Source organism: Eschrichtius robustus, chromosome X, assembly GCF_028021215.1.
Source record: "Eschrichtius robustus isolate mEscRob2 chromosome X, mEscRob2.pri, whole genome shotgun sequence".
Taxonomy (NCBI): Eukaryota; Metazoa; Chordata; class Mammalia; order Artiodactyla; family Eschrichtiidae; genus Eschrichtius; species Eschrichtius robustus.
Window position 1 is genome coordinate 67,513,151 of NC_090845.1, and position 24,484 is coordinate 67,537,634.

Below are 24,484 nucleotides of genomic sequence, written 5' to 3' on the forward strand. Positions count from 1 at the left end.
AAAGGATGTTCTACATCACTAGTCAGTAGGGAAATACAAATTAGAACCATAATGAGATAACACTTCACACCCGTTAAGAGGCTATTAACCCCCACCCACGCAAAAAAAAGAGTAAAGAAAATAACAAGTGTTGGTGAGGATGTGGAGAAACTGGAACCCTGAGTGTGATGCTGTTAGGAATATCAAATGGTGCACCCACTGTGGAAAAACAGTATAGCAGTACCTCAAAAAGATAAACATAGAACTGCCATATGATCCAGTAATTCTACTTCTAAGTATATACCAAAAGAAATGAAAGCTGGGACCCAAACAGATACTTATACATTAATGTTCATAACAGCATTATTCACAAGAGCCAAAAAGGGAAAATAACCAATATGTCCATCAACAACAGATGAATGGATAAGTAAAATTTAATATACTGGGTGGGCCAAAAAATGCCTTCAGTTTTTTAAGGAAAAACAAAAGACACATTTTTCATTTTCACCAAGAACTTTATTGAACAACGTAGTCACCATTTTGTTCCACTACCTTCTGACATTTTTCAGACAACCTTATAATTCCATCTTCCCAAAACTTTTTATCTTTTTGAGCAAAGAACTGTTCCACGTGCCTTTTACAGTCTTCCAGAGAATTGAAATTTTTTCCATTAAGAGAATTTTGTAAAGATCGAAATAAATGGAAATCCGAAGGTGCAATGTCTGGTGAATACGGCGGATGAATCAGAACTTCCCAGACAAGCTGTAACAGTTTTTGTCTGTTCATCAAAGAAACATGCTGGCTTGCGTTATCCTGATGGAAGATTATGCGTTTTCTGTTGACTAATTCTGGACGCTTTTCGTCGAGTGCCGCTTTCAGTTGGTCTAATTGGAAGCAGAACTTGTTGGAATTAATTGTTTGGTTTTCCGGAAGGAGCTCATAATAGAGGACTCCCTTCCAATCCCACCATATACACAACATCACCTTCTTTGGATGAAGACGGACCTTTGGTGTGGTTGGTGGTGGTTCATTTCGCTTGCCCCGTGATCTCTTCCATTCCACATTACTATATAGTATCTACTTTTCATCGCCTGTCACAATTTGTTTTAAAAATGGAACATTTTCGTTACGTTCAAGTAGAGAATCGCATGTGGAAACACAGTCAACGTTCTTTTTTGCTTAAGTTATGTGGAACCCAAACATCAAAGCAATTCACATAACCAAGCTGGTGCGAATGATTTTCAACACTTGATTTGGACATTTTGAGTATGTCGGCTATCTCCCACGTGCTGAAACGTTGATTGTTCTCAGTTAATGTCTCGATTTGATCGCTGTCAACTTCAACTGGCCTACCTGACCGGGGAGCATCATCCAGCAAGAAATCTCTAGCACAAAACTTCACAAACCACTTTTGATACATTCGATCAGTCACAGCACCTTCTCCATACACTGAACATATCTTCTTGTGCATTTCAGCTGCATTTTTACCTTTCTTGAAATAATAAAGCATATTATGCCAAAAATGTTGCTTTTTTTATCCATGTTCGATATTAAAATGGCTACCAAAAAATTCACCAATTTTGATAAGTCTTTTTTTGAATGCATGCTAATATGACAGCTGTCACAATACAATCTAACAAAATTGTTTCGAATGATGTTAAAGACAACTAAGTGCTACTAGAGCCATGTTATGGAAAAAACTGAACAAACCTTTTGGCCAACCCAATACACATGGTATAAAAGGAATGATATTCCTTAAAAAGGAATGAAATTCTGATACATGCTACACCACAGATGAACTTTGAAAACATTATACTAACGAAAATAAGCCAGGCACAACAAAAGGCAAAACATTGTATAATTCCACTTAGATGAGGGTCCTAGAGTAGTCAAATTCACAGAGACAGAAAGCATAATACAGGGCTGGAGGGGGGCGGGAATGCAGAGTTATTGTTTAATGGGTACAGAGTTTCTGTTTTGGAGATGATGAAAAAGATCTGGAAATGGAGAGTGTGGATGGTTACAAAGGACTGCCAATGTAGTTAATGCCACTGAATTGTACCCTTAAAAATGATTAAAACAGTAAATTTTTAAAAGATATTTGATATATCAGGCAAATATTAAAAGAAAGCTTGTGCTGTGTGTGGCCACTAAAGCTATGAATGAAGACATGTACAAACTGCAGTACTGTTTGTACTAGAGAAAATTTGAAAATAACCTAATTATCCATAAAAAACAGGATAGACAGATTATACATTCACATGACGGATGACCATATATGAATTAAATGAATGAACTAGAGCCGTATGTATCAATATAGATACATCAGAAAATAGTTCAAATTGAACTTAAGCTTTAGCTACAATATTCTAATAACTTAAAGTCTGAAGGAAATGTAATTAATTTTAACTAGCACATTATTTTAATAATAAAAGCAACTTAGCTTGCAGGAAGTACCTGAGGAGTCCTAAGTGGAGCTAGTTTGCACCTCCTGGCTCAGGAGAATGGGGGTCAGGGGTTAGAAGGGCTAAGGCAAAGCACCCCTCCCAGGACCAAGTGCCCTGCTTCCCACACAAGACACTGTTCCCAAGGCCAACCATGGCTACCATTCAGCAGCTAATAGGAAAATGGCTCTGATGAATATATGAAGGAAGAGTAAAGACTTTGAGGAATACATGAAGGCAAGAGGAGTGGGATTGGCACTGTGAAAAATGGATGCAATGGCCAAGCCAGACTGTGTCATCACTTCTGACAGCAAATCTCTCACCATAAAAACCGAAAGCACCTTCAAAACACAGTTTTCTTGAAAACTGGAAGAGAAGTTTGAAGAAACTACAGCTGTTGGTAGAAAAACTCAGACTGTCTTCAACTGAGAATGCATTATGAACAATGTAACCTGTACTAGGATTATGAAAAGGTATCATAAAAATTGCAACATCACTTTAGAGAGGAACTAGCTTGTTAAACAAGCTCAGTTCGATGAGCAAATCTTCACAATACTTCTTTTTTTCATTACTGATTCTATTATCTCTATCACACACAATTTGCATGCAACTATTTCCAAGCATTGACTTAATTAGGATCATCCCAACATAGAAAATCCCGAAGATGCCACCAAAAAAAACTACTAGAGCTCATTAATTTGGTAAAGATGTTGGATACAAAATCAATATACAGTAATCTGTTGCATTTCATAAAGTAACAATGAACTATCAGAAAGGGAGATTAAGAAAACAATCCCATTTACCATCACATAACAAAGAATAAAACACCTAGAAATAAATCTCACTAAGGAGGTAAAAAACCTATACTCAGAAAACTGTAAGACACTGATGAAAGAAAATGAACATGACACAAACAGATGGAAAGATATACCATGTTCATGGGTTGGAAGAATTAATATTGTTAAAATGACCATACTACCCAAGGCAATCTAGAGATTCAATGAAATCCCTACCAAAATACCAATGGCATTTTTCACAGAACTAGAACAAATAATTCTGAAATTTGTATGTATATACAAAAGACCCAGAATAGCCAAAGCAATCTTGAGAAAGAAGAACAGAGCTGGAGGTATCACACTCCCTGACTTAAAACTATACTACAAAGCTACAGCAATCAAAACATTATGGTAACGGCACAGAAACAGACACATTGATCAATGGAATAGAATAAAGAGACCAGAAGTAAACCCATGCACTTATGATAAATTAATCTATCACAAAACAGACAAGAATATACAATGGAAAAAAGGGAGTCTCTTCAGTAAGTGGTGCAGGAAAACTGGACAGCTACATGTAAAAGAACAGAATCAGAACATATTCTCACAACATATACAAAAAAAACGTAAAATAGATTAAAAACCTAAATATAAGAGTGGAAAACATAAAACTCCTAGAAGAAAACATAGACAGAAGATTCTTTGACATAAATCATAGCAATATTTTTTGGATCTGTCTCTTAAGGCAAAGGAAACAAAAGCAAAAATAAACAAATGGGACCTAATTAAACTTAAAAGCTTTTGCACAACAAAGGAAACCATCAACAAAATGAAAAGACAACTTACAGAATGGGAGAAAATATTTGCAAATGATATGACTGATAAGGGATTAATACCCAAAATACATAAACAGCTCATATAACTCAATATTAGGAAAAAAACCAAGAAAGATAAAAAATGGGTAGAAAACCTGAATAGACATTTTTCCAAAGATATACAGATAACAAACAAGAACATGAAAAGATGCTCAACATGACTAATCATCAGAGAAATGCAAATCAAAACCACAGTGAGGGACTTCCCTCGTGGCACAGTGGTTAAGAATCTGCCTGCCAATGCAAGGAACACGGGTTCAATCTCTGGTCCGGGAAGATCCCACATGCTATGGAGCAGCTAAGCCTGAGAGCCACAACTACTGAGCCCACGAGCCACAACTACTGCAACCCACGTGCTTAGAGCCTGTGCTCTGCAACAAGAGAAGCCACAACAATCAGAAGGCCGCACACCGCAATGAAGAGTAGCCCCCACTCGCCGCAACTAAAGAAAGCCCACACGCAGCAACGAAGACCCAATGCAGCCAAAAATAAATAAATAAAATAAATCTTTTTAAAAAACCCACAATGAGATGTCACCTCGTACCTGTAGAATGACTATCGTGAAAACATCTACAAATAACCCATGTTGGAGAGGATGCAGAAGAAAGAGGACCCTAGTACACTGTTGGTAGGAATGTAAATTGGTGCAGCCACTATAAAAAACAGTATGGAGATCCCACAGAAAACTAAATGTAGAACTGCCGTATCATCCAGCAATTCCAATCCTGGGTACACATCCAAAGAAAACAAAAACACGAATTTGAAAGGATACATGCACCCCAGTGTTCAGAGCAGTATTACTTACAATGGCCAAGATATGGAAGCAACCTAATTTCCATAAACAGATGAATGGATAAGGAAGATGTGGTATATATACACAATGGAATACTACTCAGCCATAAAAAAATGAAGATTTTGCCATGTGCAAAAACATGGATGGACCTGGAGAGTATTATGCTTAGTGACATAACTCAGAGAAAGACAAACACTGCATGTTGTCACTTACATGTAGAATGCAAAAAATAAAATGAATGAATGCAACAAAACAGAAACAGTTTCACAGACATAGAGAACAAGTTAGTAGTTACCAGAGGGAAAGGGAAGGAGCAAAATAGGAGTAGGGGATTAAGAAGTAGAAACTACTATACATAAAATAATTAAGCTACAAGGATATATTATACAGCACAAGGAATACAGCCAATATTTTATAATAACTTTAAATGGAGTATAATCTATAAAAATATTGGATCACTATGTTGTACACCTGACACTAATATTGTAAATCAACTATACTTAAATTAAAAAGTTAGAATCAGAGATCAGATCAAGATGGCAAAGGAGTAGGATGTGGAGCTCACCTTCTCCCACAAATACCTCAAAAAAACATCTACATGTGGAACAATTCTCACAGAACATCTACCAAACACTGGCAGAAGGCCTCAGACTTCCAAAAAGGCAAGAAAATCTCCACGTAACTGGGTAGGGCAAAAGAAAAAAGCAGAAAAGAAGAGAGAAAGGAATCGGGACAGGACCTGTGTCCCTGGGAGCGAACTGTGAAAGAGGAAAGGTCTCTGAAGACTAGGAAGTTCCCTCACTGGCGGGGAGACCAGCCAGGACAAAGGGCGAGATTCAGAGCCTCGAAGAAGAGCACAGCAACTGGTTTACAGAGGGCAAAGCAAAGAGAGACCTGCACAGACAGACAGTGCTGCCCAGCACTCCCCAGCCTGAGATGCTCATCCACTGGGGAAGGCGGGGGCTGGGCGCTGAGCCTCGGGATTTGGAGGTCAGACCCAGAGGAGAGGACTGGGGTTGGCTGCATGGAGACAGCCTGAAGGGGCTAGGGTGTGATGTGGAAGGTCTGGGCCCACCAGAGAGGCAAGGTGACACTGTTGGGGGGCGTGCTGCCATAGGAGCATCCTTCTCCACACACACTCTCAGGCACTGCCTACACGAGCTCTGGGGGCGGGCATGAGCTGCCGCTGCCATCTCAGACTCCAGAGGCGGGCACAGACCACTGCCACTGCCGAGGGTCCCGCTACTGGGAGCCAACCACTGCCCCCGCCTTACTTGGAGCGTGCACGAGGTGGTGTGGGCTATGCATCTGAACACCCCCTATCAAGGGGATAACAGCCAGTACACGCTGAGGAAAGAGACTGCAAGGATCCAAACCAAAAACAGCCCTCACGCCAAAAAATATTAAACCCATACGAGCTATGCAGTAATGCTCCCGCATAGGGCTCCAAGACTACAGGATATAATTGTTTCTCCTAAACTCACAGAATAAGATAAACATAAGCAAAGTGAAGAAGCAGAGGAACCACTCCCAGTTAAAAAACCAAGAGAATTCCCCTGAAGAAACAAACAATGAAACAGACCTTTTCAGTCTAATAGACACGACTTCAAAAAGGAGGTAATGAAAATACTGAAGGAATTAAGAAAGGTTATTGACAGAAGTGCAGATTATTGTAAAAAGGAACTAGAAACTATAAGGAGGAGACAAGAAAAATTAGAAAATTCATTTGCCAAGATGAAAGCCGATCTAAAGGCAATGAATAGCAGAATGAATAATGCAGAAAAAAGAATAAGTGATCTGGAAGATAGAATAATGGAATTTACTGAAGCAAAACAGCAACAGAAAACCAAATGAAAAAAAAAGAAAGCAGTATAAGAGACCTAGGGGATAATATATAGCGTCCCAATCTACTAATAGGGATTCCAGAAGGAGAAGAAAGAGAAAAGGGAACTGAAAATGTATTTGAATAAATTACAGCTGAAAACTTCCCAAGCCTAAAGAAGGAAAAAGATATCCAGATACAGGAAGAACAGAGAGTCCCAAACAAGATGAACCCAAGCAGACCTACACCAAAACATATTATAATAAAGATAGCAAAAGTTAAAGATAAAGAGAGAATTCTAAAGGCAGCAAGAGAAAAACAAAGAATTAATTAAAAGGGAAGCCCCATAAGGCTATCAGCTGATTGCTCAACAGAAACACCACAGGCCAGAAGGCAGTGGGAAAGTATATCCGAAGTCTTGAAAGGGAAAAATCTGCAACCTAGAATACTCTACCCAGCAAGATTATCATTTAGAATAGTAGGAGAAATAAAGAACTTCTCAGACAAGCAAAAACTAAAAGAATACAGCAATACTAAATCTATCCTAAAAGAAATATTGATAGATCTTCTCTAAATATTAAAGAAGCAAGAAGATATACGAAGGAGGAATTCAAAATTTGAAAGTAAATCACTTTAACTAGCCAGTAAACAGATCAAAAAGAGAAAGAGGAAAAAAAAACCTATTTGTGAAAGCGATAATAAACACCAGGAACAGCAAAAGGATAAACACGAAGATGTAAAAAAGGACATCAAAATCATAAAATGTGGGGAAGGAGAGTAAGAAAATGAAGCTCCTTTTGTTTGTTTTTTTTAAGAAAGTGTTTGAGCCTATATGTCTAAAGCAAGTAGATATAGGAAGGGGTTAAGATACTTGAAAAACAGAACAAACACAAATCAAAAACATACAATACATTCACAAAAACCAAAAAGAAGAGCACACAAGCATAAAATAAAAGGAAATCATCAAACCACAAAAAGAAAAAGAAGGATCAGGGAAGAAACAAAGAATCAACTGGAAAACAAGGTTTAATATGGCAATAAATACAAATGTATCAATAACTACCTTAAATGTCAATGCTCCGATCAAAAGACATAGAGCAGCAGACTGGATAAAAAAACAAGAGCCTACAATATGCTGCCTACAAGAGATCCACCTTATGGCAAAGGACACACATAGATTGAAAGTGAGGGGATGGAAAAAGATACTTCATGGAAATGGAAATGAAAAGAAAGTGAGAGTTGCAATACTCATATCAGATAAAATAGACTTTAAAGCAAAGGCTATAAAGAAAGATAAAGATGGACACTATATAACGATAAAAGGATCAATACAAGAGGAGGATTTTACACTCATCAACATATATGCACCTAATATAGGAGCACCCAAATACATAAAACAAATACTAACAGACATCAAGGGAGAAATTGATGGGAATACAATAATGGTAAGAGACTTTAACACCACACTCACATCGATGGACAGATCTTCTAGACAGAAAATCAATAAGGCAACAGAGATCCCAAATGATACAACAGAACAGTTAGACTTAATAGACATTTTCAGGACATTACATCCAAAAAAAAAAAGACAGAATACACATTCTTTTCAAGTGCACATGAACATTCTCTAGGATTGACCACATGCTACGGCACAAAACTAACCTCAACAAATTTAAGACTACAGAAGTTATTTCAAGCAACTTCTCTGACCACAAAGGCATGAAACTAGAAATCAACCAAAGGAAAAGAAATGGGAAGTTCATAGTGATACAAGCCTTCCTCAAAAACCAAGAAAAACAATGTTTTTTTGTGACATAATAAATCCACTGCATTACTCCTAAGTGCATGTGTTTTTTTTAGGTTTAAAATTATCATATGTGTTTATAATGCATTATAAAATATATAGTTCATTTATTTCTTAGTATCTGTAACTTCACTTATAAATTAACTAGTAATTCACAATTGGCTTTTCACTAATCCAACAGATTTTCTACACTTCGTTTATTTACCACAAGTTTATTATTCACGTAAGTGTTTAAAATCTTCTAACTTATGTCCTTATTCAAGTAAAATTATAAGAAATCCTTTTAACAGCTGCCCAGTATTAACTATGTAAGCATATAATATAAAGCCTAATTCCCTATAAACTTTTTATGCCTTAATTTTACTCCCAAATGTGATAAAGGTCCATACAGGTTTCTACTATGCCAATGAATATCAACCACTGGAAGATCAAGTGTTAGGGTAAAAGGTGGAATTTTTCTTAGCGAGTCCACGCTGCCTTGGGTTTCCTTACATAACCCTGACAAATTTTAACATGCATTTTACACACGCTGGCCTGATTTAAACCTCATGAAACCCCGCTCCTTATTACAGGGAACTGAGGCTCAGAAAGGCACTTATTTGCTAAATACAGTAAGGGAATTAAATAATTTGCACTTGCGTTGGAAAATCAGGAATTCTATCTCTAACCAAAGCCCACCCTATACCACATCCCTTAAGAAAACTCAAGGCACAGTGACTAATATAACCTAATGAACAGAAAAGTAGTTATTACACTAGTAGATAATCCTCAAAACTTAGAACACTTCAGAGGACTAAGGATAAACTAAGATGTCCACAAAGTGACTTCAGTTACTAGAGCATACTTTTCCAAAGTTTTTCATCTTTGTTCATTGCTATCTTTGTTATCATTTTGAATACACTCATTGGTCTTTTCTTTAATTTTTAATAAAAACACTATATGAACACATTAAATTACCTAAGTTCTCTAGTTTTACTGTGCATGCTTAATCCACTGAGCTTACCACACTAACCTTATCTGGATGCAGCAGTAACTAAACATAAGGTGTTAACAATAAGAAAAACAAATCATCTTAAAATCAATTCCTAAAACTTCCAACTGAAATTGGAACCTGATCCTCAAAAAGACCAAGACCTGAAAGGTGTAACAAACAAAGGAGAGCACTCCCAAAGAGCCACAGATAGCTATGTCATCTCACATAGGTTCATTTATTTTAAAAAGTCAAAACAAACAAACAAAAAAACTAACAAGTCAGCCACAAAAGGTAAGAAGCTTAGAAGTCCTCACTCCTATGCTCACAACAAGAAAAAAGATAAACAAATTGAAAATCAGTAAGTTATCTTAGATCCATTAGAGAACTGAGGTCACAGGACAAATCACCAAAAAGAAAAAAAAATGGAGACAGGCAGATACAGAGAATCACATTTTATCTGAAGTGCGAACACTTCAATAGTAACTGACGAATTATTGGAGGCCAAATACAGATTAGCTTGAGTGTTAAAAAATCCTGGGGTCCCAGTTGGGGTGGGGGGCACACTTTCCTGGGTTTTACCTCCAGGAGCACCGCAAGCTTTTCAGGTACTCATGAGGAAGATCTGAGGGGGAAAAATCCTCTTGTGCCTTGAGCAGGAGGAGGGAAAAGTAAACATATTAAAACTCACCCAGAGCATTCTCTTTTTAACAAAGTCATGCTCTCAAGGTAAACTACTTTACCAGAGCATTATGTACCTGGAGGAAGAGCAATTAGATAACCTCAGCCTCCTCTAGGTTTCCTGTCTCACCTAAGTAGGGGTGGGGGGGGGGGAAAGGCTAAGAAACACTTCTGAAGGTCACAGCCCAGGGACCACTTAAAAAGACAGATGTAATTCATAAGATTACAGATCACTTTCCCTCTCCAACTCCTGGGATCCAATATGGTAACACTGAATTATAAATGAGAAAGCTACAAGATACAGACTCTGTTTAAGAAGGAATTCTTAAGGAAACCCAAAGACAAAAGGTAAGGAAAAAAAAAAAACTAGAACAAGGGAACTAGAAGAAATAAAGGCTCTGGCACCTACAGCTACAGCACACATTAAACACAGCCCCATTCCTAGCCAGATTAACACAAAATCTCACACTAAAAGTCTGATTTCCTATTACCAGAAATATCACATGGAGCTTTCAAAAAAATTACAAGTCCTGCTAAAAGGCAAGAAAAAACACAATCTAAAGACACAAAGAGAGCATGAGAACCAGACTCAGAGAAGACACAGATTTTTGGAATTATCAGACAGGGAGATTTAAAATAACTATGACTAGTATGATAAGGACTCAATAGATAAAGTAGGCAGTGTGCAAGAATAGTTCGGTAATGTAAGCAGAAAGATGAAAACTCAAATAAATAAAAGAAAATGCTACAAATCCAACACACTGTAAAAGAAATAAAGAATGCCTTTGATGGGTTCATCAACAGAATGGACATAGTCAAGGAAAGGATCAATGAGACTGAAGAGGAAAGAATCAGTGAGGCTGAGGACATGTCAATAGAAACTTTCCACAACTGAAATGCAAAGAGAAAAAAGAACAAATAAAAGGGAACAGAAAAACTATAACTGTAGAATAATTACAAAAGTTGTAACATACATGTCATGGGAATACAAAGGAGAAGAAGGAAAAGAGAAGAAATGTTTGAAATAAAAGAATGGTGGAAATACTTCCAAAATTAATGACAGATACCACAGAAGCAGGATACCAAGCAGGGTAAATACCAAATATCTATACCTAGCTATGTCGTATGCAAACAGCAGAAAACCAAAGACAAAGAGAAAAATCTTTTAAAAAGCCAGGAGAAAAAAAAAACAAAACATCTTATCTATAGAGGAACAAGGATAAGCATTCCATCTTATGTGTTGTCAGAAACTATGCAAGCAGGAAGAGAGTAGAATGAATTGTTTAAAGTGTTGGGGAAAAAAAACCCCACCAAGCTAGAATAATGTACCCAGCAAAATGATTCTTCAAAGGTAAAAGAAAAATACTTTCTCAGACAAACAATAACCAAAGGCATTTGTTGCCAGCAGACTTTCCTTGCAAGAAATGTTGAAAGTTCTTCAGAGAGAAAAAAATTATATGGGACTTCCCTGGCAGTCCAGTGGTTAAGACTCCACACTCCCAATGCAGGGGGCACGGGTTTGATCCCTAGTCAGGGAACTAAGATTCTGCATGCTGCAGGGCGTGGCCAAAAAATAATAATAAAAAAAAATTATATAGGGCAGAAACATGCATCTACATAAAGTAAGGAAGAGCGTTAGAGAAGGAATAAATGAGGGTAAAATAACATCTTTTATGTTTCTTATTCTTAACTGAACTAATAGTTAACTGTCCAAACTAATAATAGCAAAAATGCATTGGATGATTATAGCTTATGGATAAGGAGAGGAATTGGGAATACTGTTATAAGCTATCTACAGTACTTGTGAAGTGGTATAGTGTCATTTAAAAATGGACTTAGACTAGTTATAAATGTATATTGCAAACTATAAGGCAACCAATAAAATGTTTAAAGAAGTATAATTTATGTTAAAAGAGGAAAGAAAATGAAATCATATAAATGTTCAATTAAAACCAAAGGCAGGATAGCTGATTCACTTTGTTATACAGCAGAAACTAACACAACATTGTAAAGCAATTATACTCCAATAAAGATGTTAAAAAAAAACAAAACAAAACAAAGGCAGGGACTTCCCTGACAGTCCAGTGGTTGAGGCTTAGCCTTTCAACCCAGGGGGTGTGGATTCGATCCCTGGTCCTCCCAGCCAAAAACCAAAACATAAAACAGAAGCAATATTGTTAACAAGTTCAATAAAGACTTAAAAAAAAAAAAAGCAAAGGGACTTCCCTGGTGGTCCAGTGGTTAAGAATCTGCCTTCCAATGCAGGCGACGTGGGTTCGATCCCTGGTCAGGAAACTAAGATCCCACATGCCACGGGGCAACTAAGCCCCCACGCTGCAACTACTGAGCCCATGAGCCTCAACTAGAGAGTTCACGTGCCGCAACTAGAGAGAAGCCCGCGCGCCGCAACGGAAGATCCCACATGCCACAACAAAGGTCCTGCAACTAAGACCTGACACAGCCAAAAATAAAATAAATTAATTAATTAAATAAAATAAATATTTTTTAAAAAGACAAAAAAGGAGAAGATAAAAAACAAACAAGTACAATGAACAAAAAAGTTACAAACATGGTAGATATTAAACTTAAAATGTGAATGATCTAAACACACCAACTAAGAGAGTGTGTCAGAGTGTGAGGTGGATACAGTCAGATGACAGAGAGGACTAAAACCAAGACCCAAATATATGTTGTCTACAAGAAATCCACTTTAAATATAAAGAAAATGATTATAAGTAAAGGGAAGCCAGGGAAATGGGGAGTTATTGTTTATAGGGTATAGAGTTTGTGGGGTTTTTTTCTTTTTTAAATATTTATTTATTTATTTGGCTGTGCCAGGTTTTAGTTGTGGCATGCGGGATCTTTTTAGCTGCAGCATGTGAACTCTTAGTTGCAGTATGTAGGATCCAGTTCCCTGACCAGGGATCGAACCCGGGCCCCCTGCACTGGGAACGTGGAGTCTTAGCCACTGGACCACCAGGGAAGTCCCTAGAGTTTCAGTTTTCCAAGATGAAAAAGTTCTGGAGATTGATTGCACAACAATGTAAAAATGTACTTAACATTATTGAAATGTACACTTTAAAAAGGTTTATGTTATGTGTATTTTATCACAATTTTTTTTAAAAAGTAAAGGGATTTCTATTCAAGTCCTTTGTACACTTTCTAACTGAGTTGTCTTTTTGGTGCTGAGCTGCAAAACTTCTTTATATATTCTGGATATTAAATCCTTATCAGATATACGATTTGCATACATTTTCTTCTATTTCTGTGGGTTGTCTTCACTCTCTTGATAGTGTCCTTTAACACACACATTTTTTATTTTAATGAAGTCCGTATTATCTATATTTTTCTTTTCTTGCCTGTGTTGTTTCCACCTTATTTAGAGACCACTGACAAATCCAAGGTCCTTATGTTTTCTCCTAAGAGTTTTATACTTTTAGCTCTGAAATTTAGGTATTTTTAGTTGTATATGGTGTAAAGTATGGGTCCAACCTTCTTTCACATGTAGATATCCAATAGACACAGCACCATTTATTAAAGAGACTATCAAGATGGGTACAGAGTTTTTTGTTGGGGATGATGAAAGAGTTTTGGGTACACATGGTGGTGACTGTTACATATTGTGAATGTGCTTAATGCCACTGAACCGCACATTTACAAATGGCTAAAGTGATAAATATTATGTTATGTATATTTTACCACAGTAAAAATAAACACAAGATACTACTTCATACCCACCAGAATGGGTATAAGTTAAAAGATGGTCAACAGGAGGTATTAGTGAGGATGTAGAAAAATTGGAACCCTCATACACTGCTGACGTGAACATAAAATAGCACACTTTACTATTTGTAAAATAATACAAAACTGAAAAACAGTTTTGACAGTTCCTCAAAAAGTTAAACATAGAGTTTCCATATGACCCAGAATTCCAAAAAGAAATGAAAATAAACACCCACACAAAAATTTATACACAAATGTTCACAGCAGCAATGATTCATAATAACCAAAAAGTAGAAACAAACCAAATATCCATGAAATGATGAATGTATATTTTTCAGCAATAAAAAGGAGTAAAGTTCTGAGTCATCCTACAACATGGATGTACCTTGAAAATATGCTAAATGAATGCAGCCAATCACAAAAGATCACATACTGTATGATTCCTTTTACAGGAAATGTTCAAAATATGCAAATCCATAGAGATAGAAAGTAAAATAGTGGTTGTCAGGCTCTGAGGTAGGGATATGGGGGAAAATGAGGAGTAACCACTAATTGCTATAGGGTTTCTTGTTGGAGTGATGAATATTCTGTTGATGGCTGTACAGATTTGTGAGTATACTAAAACCACAAAATTGTACTCTTTAAATGGATAGACTGTGGTATGTGATTTACATCAACAAAGTTGTTAATTTTTGGAAAGTGACTTGGACATTAGCTGAGTTGTTCAGAGATCTTTTGACAGCAACTGCACTAGGATTTAGACCTTTCATACAATTTCTACCCTGAACAAGAGTTAGGGAAGAAACTGACTCACACTAAAAGTTTTAACAAGATCTGAGGATATTACTTGAATATCTTTAGCTTTAAAAGCAGTGAATAGGAAGTAATCGATCTGCTACACTGCTTGAAATTTTTGGTTCAGCACAAATTATAAAACTACGGAATAGAAATAGAAATTAAAATAAATCTGTTATCTATATCTTTTTAAAACTTATCTGTCAAACTAGATAACTACTTTGGTGCTTTGGAGGCCAAGTAGCAGTGAACACTGATTGACGATATTAAAAATGAGGTAGAAAAAGCACAAGTTTCTTCTACCCAGGATCTCACCGTAGGATATCAAGCCTTTCATGAAGCTCTGCTTCTGAAAAATTCCACATTCAGTATTAAGAAAAAGAATCAAGTGTCCACACTTCATGTTCACAAAGAGCACAAGGTTTTACAATATGGTTTTACAATTTCTGTTCTCTACAATAAGACTTTTTCAGCCTTCAACTCTACCTGAATCTTATTATTGTAATATTCTTTCTATTTAACATTAATTGTTTAACAGTAACTTTATAGTGGGACATAGGAAGGATCAATGTACCACACAGTCTGGTAGAAAGCTTGTGCCGCAAATAAGGGAAGTTAAATGGTATCTACCCTCTAAATTCTTCAGAGATTCCTCTAGGTATCCTCTAAAAGACCTAGACTTTTTAAAGCCACATACTTCTCTTGACCCTTGGGAAATGTTATTAACATCTTATACTTGAAGAATTTCTGGGAATACAACAAATTTTTGTTCCTTTACAAAAAGAAAAAAAGGGAGGGGAACAAAAAAAATACTGAAACAGGAAATAACACTGGTATCTCTCTAACATCATCTCAAAAAATCATTCAGGCCTCTTAGCCATCTAAGGACATAAAAATTAAGTATATGAGATGACAGGGCATATCCAGCATGGGCACCATAGAATAATCATCTTAGAAGATAAATTTTATTTTTCTGAAAACAGAATCCAAAATTAACCACAACAAACAAGGCACTACTAAAATGTAAGACCTTTTCTTCGAGTCCCAAAACAAGAAGATATATTAAAAGTTAGTCTTTCATAAATAAGTATACTGAATACAAAGAGCCACTACAAATCTCTTGAGTACCATTGAACATTTCTCTAAAAGCAAAAAGGAGGCAATCTCTTTTTTCACAAAACTTGGATCTAACTTATTTGAGTTAAAAAGCAGAACAGTGGTTCTAAATTTTATAGAAACCATCCCTTTATAGAAGTAAAAGGAATAATCCAAAAGGAGTTGATCAGAAGCGAACTAATAATATAAACAATGCATAGATATTAAAGTTATATAAAGATTAGCATGAAGAAAGGACTCAACTAAGAAGAAACAAAAGAAAATCAGTAAGTTCTACATTCTGATAGATGAGTAGAAAATAACCAAACAAACCTGTTCAACATCAACTCTAATCCTTCTATCTCAAGACGACTAGTGCTCCTAGTCTGTGTGTACTCATCCTAACATTTGAGTATCTTGTGCTGTATGTGTAACCTAACTCTATGACAGTCTTACCACCCAAAACTACAAATCATTCCTTGTCCCTCTGGTTAAACTTCCTCATTCATTTCTTTCAGTTGATGGCTCCAATCCTGGAAAATTTAAACTAATACCAGCTATCAGAATGGTATTATCGCAAATAATAAATGGTAAATATCGTATCTTCTTTAACTATTAAATGATTTTCTTACCATTCCGCAAGACTAAATAAAAGAGATTCAGAAAAGGCTAACATCCTGAGTTTCTAATCTTCCAGTCCGGCTTTAACATCTGAAAGTCATATCAATCTCTTTCTTTCAGTGGGCTGATGCCTCAGTGGAAAGATGAGCCACAATCCAGAAGTTATAATATAAGCAAATCAGATATTTGTTAATTTAAGAGATATAACTTTGTCGAGATATAACTCTCTAATTGTTCAAGCTTTTTGGAAAATCCTTTAAAGCATCTGTAAAGCATTAAAATTTCAAAGCAAAGGCAATTCAGGTCAGCTTCACAAATATCACTTGCCTGAAAAACTTCCATTTAAACTCTTCCCAAACTGACCTAAGAGTTTTAACCGTAAGTCAGTCAGATTTCACTTTTTATTCATGAGGAGTAAGATTCACTTATTCATTTTACAATATTTACCAAATGCTGAATATACTGTGAGTACTTAGTATTGCAATAAAAAGTAAATACATAAGACCTGACCCTAAGGAACTCACAATCTAATGGTAAAGAAAGGCTGTTAAGTATCCCAGGAATAATCTAGGGAAGAAAGGGGAACCATCCTTATAACTGTGAATTTCCTAATGCTTTTAAATCTCTCATACATGTAATCTTTTTCATCTAATTTTTATACAGCTTCCTTTAGGGTGAAAACTCTTAACCTTATTTCCCACACCTGCTAACCTCCATTTTAAAAAGCAAAGTTTGCTAGAGAATCAGGAATTTCCTGAAGAATACCTTGGGAAAGCAAACACTGAACCACAGATATTCCCTGTATTAAAAGAGAAAGGTGTAATGGTTTTATACAGAATCAAGGGAAAATAAAAATCAGCTGAGGGTGAGAAATATGCATAAATATTTGAAAAGCTTAGATTTATTCCATTCGAGGCACATCTATCTAAATTCAATATATTCTATTCACTTTAACACAAAAATTAATAAGTGCAAGTATTATATCACTATCTTTATTTTCTAACAAAAGCATACTAAGTTCCCTCAAAAACAGAAACCTTTGGAAAGTTTTTATCGGGATGAAGTACATTTTAGCTCAAAGGGAATGAATTTAGATTTAAATAGGTTAAAAAACAAACTACCCTCAGATGAAGCAGAAATGCAATTTTACTTTGCCCATTGTAAGAAAATCTATTTTCCTCTAGAAATTGAATCAGAGTGAATCTATATCCCTATATATTGTAATGCAAAGAGTACTGAAACCCAATTTAAATAAGATTCTCATTTCTCTTTTGGTAAAGAGGAAAGGGGAGAAAAGCAAAATCTAGGTTTTCTGAGAGAAGACAAAGTCACATAATTCCTATATCTATAGCTAAGCATTCAGTGCTTTAACGAAGCCCATCTACAAGCCATTGAGCTAATCATTTAATTTGTGGACCCCTACTCAATTTTGAGGGAGTTATAAAAGGCAAATCTCTCCAGATAAAAATAAAGCTTACGTCCCTAATCAATAAAAACAGAATCAGATAAAATCTGCAATGCAATCACTAGCTAAATGGAGTTTTGATAACTGCTGATTAAGGTCTGAGATAGTATTAACGTTTTTACAAGAGCAACAAAACCATCATTCCAAGGGCAAAAGATATATAAACAGATTAGATAATCTTTGAAAATACAGTGTTTGGCTTATCTTTAGAATGTAGTGAACTCAATGCTCCAGGTGATAGACACCTGAGGGGGAAGGTATGAAAAATCAGAATCAACTTATAAGTAACTTCTCTACTTTTTGATATGTACATCAGAGCTACTCATACCTCTTTTCATGAAATTGATACCTAATCAGTTCTGTCTCCAGCTATTAAGTGCATCCACTCTGAAAAATAGAAAAGGAGGAGATAAAGCAACTCAATTTTGTTAAGCGCTTACACTATGCTATACAGCTCATAAAGATTTTCATTAAGGTATTAGTCTCCACTGCATAGATAAAATAACAACACAAAAGTTGGGTAACTTTCCAAAGGTTACAAAGAGAACTGGATTTGAACCCAAATCTATCCATACATGAGGTAATTCCAAATGAAAGCAAGTTGAGACCAGAGCTCAAACTGTCTGAATTTTATTCCAAAGGACTGGAGAATAATCCATTTTCCACTATTTCTTTCCCCCAAGAGTAGAACACACCAAACGCAAATGGACTTCTTACTGAAGTTAAATGACAATCCCTAAGTCTTGGAAAACTTCCTGTAATACTGGAAAAACAACGGGTATAGAATAATATAGTTGGGTCCGTTTGTATCTTAAGGAAAGCCTGATATTTAATATCTAGAATGGGAACAATTACAGCTCATTTACTCTCCCTTGCCTATAATAATATTCCAGATGTGGAAGTTTTAGCTGATTGTTGCTAAGGACTCCCTCCACATCCCCCTTCCCTAATAAGTCCACTATAGAAAGTGCAATATAAAGAAAAGTGTGAAGTACAAAATATAATGTCAGCTAAAATCCCACCATGCAGAGATAATCATAGGGGAAAATGTTAGCACACATTTTCATTTTATTTAACAAAATCGAATGGTTACTTTACTGCTTTGCAACCTCTTCCCTCTGTTAATATACAGTGAATATTTTCCTGCATCATTATTTTCCTAAAACAATTTTTAATGGCAGTATAGTATTCCATCATGTAAAGATGCCAGAAGTTTTTTCTCAAGCTAACAGCACTTTAAGACAGATATGCTTTTGTTGCAGGAATTGCAGTTGCCTCCTAATAGGATCTGTAGCATGGCTGCTAAATTTTAAAATCAATTTTTATTTATTCAGAACATAAATAGTGCAGAAAAAAAGGGCTATGTGCACTGACTATTACAAAAGATTCACAAAGAGAAATAAGCTGACACACTTAAAGGATTACCAATGCTTGCTTCAGCTGTTAAGTTATAGTTGTCTATAAAACCACATTGGCCAGTGTGAACAACTATAGAATAAGAAAATTCTCAAACTGCAACTGGAAGTGTAAATTAGTAAAACCATTATGGAGATCAATTTGGCAATCATCTTACAATAAAAAATAAAAATAAAAATAAAATTGACCTCCTAAAGAAACTCCAGCATATGTGCAAAGGAGACACATTTAAGAATGTTCTAACACTTTTTAATAGCACCAAATTAGAAAAAATTCTAAATACCCACCCATGGTAGATAGATGAATTGTAGTATACACATTCAACTCAAAACTAATGAAATGAAAAGTGAGCATTCCAGATCAGTTTGTTCAATAGAGATATAACATAAGCCACGAATATAATTTAAAATTTTCTAGAAGCAACATTTTGAAAAAAGAAAAAGCAGGTGAAATTAATTTTAACCTTATTTAACCCAATATATCCAAATTATCATTTCAATATGTAATTAATATAAAATAATTAGTAATAAGATATTTTACATTTTTTTGTACTAAGTCTTCGAAATCCTCTGAGCAAATACACTTCCAGCACATCTTAATTCACACTGGCCACATTTCAGTTGCTCAACAGCCACAGATAGTTAATGGCTATTGTATTGAACAGTGCAGATCTAAAGTTACCTCAAAATCCCAAAAACAATACTGAACCGAAAAAGGAAGTTGTAAAATCATATGTATTATATGGTATCACTTAAATAAACTTATAAAACTGAAAAACTTCTAAATAATGTCTCTGGGAACTTCCCTGGTGGCACAGTGGTTAAGAATCCGCCTGCCAATGCAGGGGACACAGGTTCTAGCCCTGGTCCGAGAAGATCCCACATGCTGCGGAGCAATTAAGCCCGTGCACCACAACTACTGAGCCTGCACTCTAGAGCCTGTGGGCCACAACTACTGAGCCCGTGGGCCACAACTACTGAAGCCTGCGTGCCTAGAGCCCATGCTCCGCAACAAGAGAAGCCACCGGAATGAGAAGCCTGCGCACCATAACGAAGAGCAGCCCCCACTCGCCACAACTAGAGAAAGCCCGCGTGCAGCAACAAAGACCCAACGCAGCCAAAAATAAAATAAATAAATTTTTTAAAGATCTGTATTGGGACTTCCCTGTTGGCACAGTGGTTAAGAATCTGCCTGCCAAGGCAGGGGACACGGGTTTGAGCCCTGGTCCGGGAAGATTCCACATGCCGCAGAGCAACTAAGCCCGTGCACCACAACTACTGAGCCTGCACTCTAGAGCCCGCAGGCCACAACTACTGAGCCCACGTGCCACAACTACTGAAGCTGCATGCCTAGAGCCCGTGCTCTACAACAAAAGAAGCCACCGCAACGACAAGCCCGCGCACCGTAACGAAGAGTAGCCCCCACTCGCAGCAAATAGAGAAAGCCTGCGCACAGCAACGAAGACCCAACGCAACCAAAAAAAAACAAAATCTGTATTGATAGTTCATAAGTGTGCATGTATAAGCTATCTCCATACTTGTTGCCAGAAAAATATGTTTATATAATTCACTAAATATCTTCTTGTCTTGTGTTATTTAGTTTTATTCTAAAAGCACTTAAGGGCAGAACCTAGGTATTTCTGGTTTTATTAGGCTCAGTACCAACAGTCCCTACTTTGGCAAATAAACACTATTCAGAATTTGTCAGAAAACGTCAAACTTTCCAAAACAATGAAGAAACAATGGAGGACTGAACAAATTCCAGTCTACTGTTTTGAATACAAAGATATAAATGCTCTAATGCAGGTAAAAAAAAATGCAAGTTTGAGTAATAAAGCAGCAACATTTGAATAAGACCTACATTTTACCTTATGTATAAATAGTGATCTCTGCGTAACATTCAAAATTTTTTAATTGCAGTAACAGTCACCACATTCACATGGGCCAAATCAGTAATTCCCAGTAGGAACTTCAAGAAATGTTTCATTATATTTGGCACACTGGTTAAATACAGTTCATTTCATCAATATGCCACACCCCATCCCCACCCAAAGGCAGAGTCTTCAAATGGAGACAGGAGGCAAAGAACGTGGCAAGATCAAGAAAGCAGGGGACTTCCCTGGTGGCGCAGTGGTTAAGAATCCGTCTGCCAATGCAGGGGACACAGGTTCGAGCCCTGGTCCAGGAAGATCCTACATGCCACGGAGCAACTAAGCCCATGCACCACAACTACTGAGCCTGCACTCTAGAGCCCGTGAGCCACAACTACTGGGCCCATGCACTGCAACTACTGAAGCCCGCGTGCCTAGAGCCCGTGCTCTGCAACAAGAGAAGCCACCACAATGAGAAGCCTGTGCACCACAACAAAGAGTAGCCCCCACTCACCGCAACTAGAGAAAGCCTGCGTGCAGCAACGAAGACCCAACACAACCAAAAAGAATAAATAAGTAAATAAATAGTTGCCTATGTGCAGCAAATTCAAGTTTTGCTTTTTGGAACTTTTTTCCCCAAATATTTTCAATCGAGTTTGGTTAAATCCGCGGATGCAGAATCCAGTATATTTGGCATAGTTGAGCAGACTCAAATATCTGTCACGCCCATGCTCAAAACATTCAGGGGCTCCCCATGTTTATAAATAAGGATAAAGTGCAAACGCCTAAGCAAGAGAGACTTCCCTAGTGGTCCAGTGGGTAACGCTCCGTGCTCCCAATGCAGGGGGTCCAGGTTAGATCCCTGGTCGGGGAACTAGATCCTCCATGCATGCCGCAACTAAGAGCCCACATGCTGCAACTAAACATGCCGCAATGAACATCCCACGTGCCGCAACTAAGACCTGGCACAGCCAAAATAAATAAATACATATTTTTAAAAAATCCTAAGCAAGAATTTGAAGGTCTCTGCAAAATAATTCACAGATGACTTTCCAATCTCATCTGACCACAACTCTAAGCTCAAAGAAGGTTCTCTTTCCCCTCTTCACCCACTGAATATTCTTTTACTTCTCTTTAAGAGCAACACATTCTGCTTATAGTTCCTTGTTTAAAACTCAAGAGTACTCCCTACTGGAGTGTAAATGCCTCAAAGGAAGAAACTGGTCTGAGTTCATCTCTTTTTCCCATGTGAGAAATAACAAATTGCCTTGAACAGAGGAATACTAAATGTTTATTAAAATAAAGATAATGCCTGCTCAGGGATTCCTTAAAAGAAAAGAGTGTTGATTTGTTGAGCATTTTTTAAAAGTCCTGAAGTCATTTAGTACCATCAAATATTTTCCCTTCTATCTCTAAATTGAAATATTCAATAAGCTGTGTTGGATGCTCTACAGGCAGCCTTCGAAAGAAATGTATTTTTTCATATACTTAACAGTAACAGGTCCAGTCACTGTAATATGAAACATTTACTCTTACTTCTCTATTTTTAGTAGATACTCAGAAAACACAATGAAAATTCATAAATAGGGTGTTTTGATTTTGAATGTTGGGGGTATCTGAGGAAAGGGGAAAGGCAAGAAAAATAAGAGGTGGGCAAATTCTCCCTAACTCTACAGAAATTAACCAAGCCTAGCTTCAAAATCTCTAAAGTGGGCTGATAATATTAGTATTAAAAGTAAAACCATTTTTGAAATATAGTAGGGACTTCCCTGGTGGTCCAGTGGCTAAGAGTCCACCTTCCAATGCAGGGGACACGGATTCGAGCCCTGGTCAGGGAACTAAGAGCCCACATGCCACGGGGCAACTAAGCCCGAGCGCTCTAGAGCCCGCGTGCTGCTACTGAGCCCATGTGCCCAGGAGCCCACGTGCCAAAACTAGAGAGGAGCCTGCATGCTGCAATGAAGAGCCCATGCACCACAACGAAAGATCCTGCATGCCTCAACGAAGATCCCGCATGCCACAACTAAAGACCCGACACAGGCAAATAAATAAATATTTTTACAAAATAATAATAAAATAAAGTATAGTAAAAGCAAAGATGTGCCTCCTGATAAAATGTGCTCAGAAAGGCATATCACTTCATACTATCCCTAGCAAAATACATAATCACAAGGAAACACCAGACAAACCCAAATTAACTGGCCTGTGTTCTTCAAAAAACGGAAGGGAAAAAAAAGGCACGGTGAACTGCTCCAGATTAAAGAAGATTAAACAGACATGAAAATAAAATGCAATGCGTGTTCCAGAACTGGATCCTGGACCAGAAAAAATGATATTTCAGTCTTTCACTATGAAGGACATTATGAATCAATTGGCAAAATGTAAATAAGGTCTATAGATTAGAAACAGTACTGTATCAAGGTTAATTTCTAAATTTGCTAACTATATTGACGTTATATAAGAAAATATTCCCATTTTGGGGAAACTTTTTTTTTTTTTTTGGCTGCGTTGGGTCTTCATTGCTGCGTGGGCTTTCTCTAGTTGAGACGAGCAGTGGCTACTCTTTGTTGTGGTGTGCAGGCTTCAGTGGTTTCTCTTGTTGCGGAGCACATGCTCTAGGCACGTGGGCTTCAGCAGCTGTGGAGCACAGGCTTATTAGTTGCTCCGCGGCATGTGGGATCTTCCCAGACCAGGGCTTGAACCCATGTTCCCTGCACTGTCAGTGGGATTCTTAACCACTGCGCCACCAAGGGAGGTCCCTGGGGAAACTTTTCCTTTTGAAATATAGTAAAAAGGAGATTTTCTTTTTTCTTTTTTTTTTGGCCACACCACACGCAGCATGTGGGATCATATTTCCCAGACCAGGGATCTAACCCCCTCCTGCTGCAGTGGAAGTGCAGAGTCTTAACCACTGGACCCCAGGGAAGTCCCAGGAGATGATTATTCTTTATCTCCCTGAAGGTAGGATCAGGTTCATCTCCTGAGGTTACAGTTATAAAAAACATTCCCAAAAAATCATTCAATAAAATAGTACATGAGATGAATGACACATCGACTAGACATTTAAGGAAGTATCTTTGATCTGTGGAGAGACATTTTTTTTTAACACCTTTATTGAAGTATAATTGCTTTACAACGGTATGTTAGTTTCTGCTTTATAACAAAGTGAATCAGTTATACATATACATATATCCCCATATCTCAACCCTCTTACGTCTCCCTCCCTCCCACACTCCCTATCCCACCCCTCTAGGTGGTCACAAAGCACCGAGCTGATTTCCCCGTCCTATGCGGCTGCTTCCCACTAGCTATCTGTTTCACATTTGGTAGTGTATATATGTCCATGCCACTCTCT

General features: G+C 37.1%; 1 protein-coding gene across 8 annotated transcripts in view; it reads right to left on the bottom strand.

Annotated features, from left to right (window-relative positions):
* Positions 1-24,484, bottom strand: part of ATRX (ATRX chromatin remodeler) — a 254,434-nt gene that overhangs the window by 218,318 nt on the left and 11,632 nt on the right. For 3 of the 8 annotated variants that reach the window (XM_068534188.1, XM_068534189.1, XM_068534187.1), the window contains one exon: positions 18,172-18,230. The exons of the other annotated variants lie outside the window; for them this stretch is intronic. The gene's annotated coding sequence lies outside the window, so the exon portion shown is untranslated. The remainder of the gene's footprint in view (positions 1-18,171; positions 18,231-24,484) is intronic. 8 annotated transcript variants of the gene reach the window in all.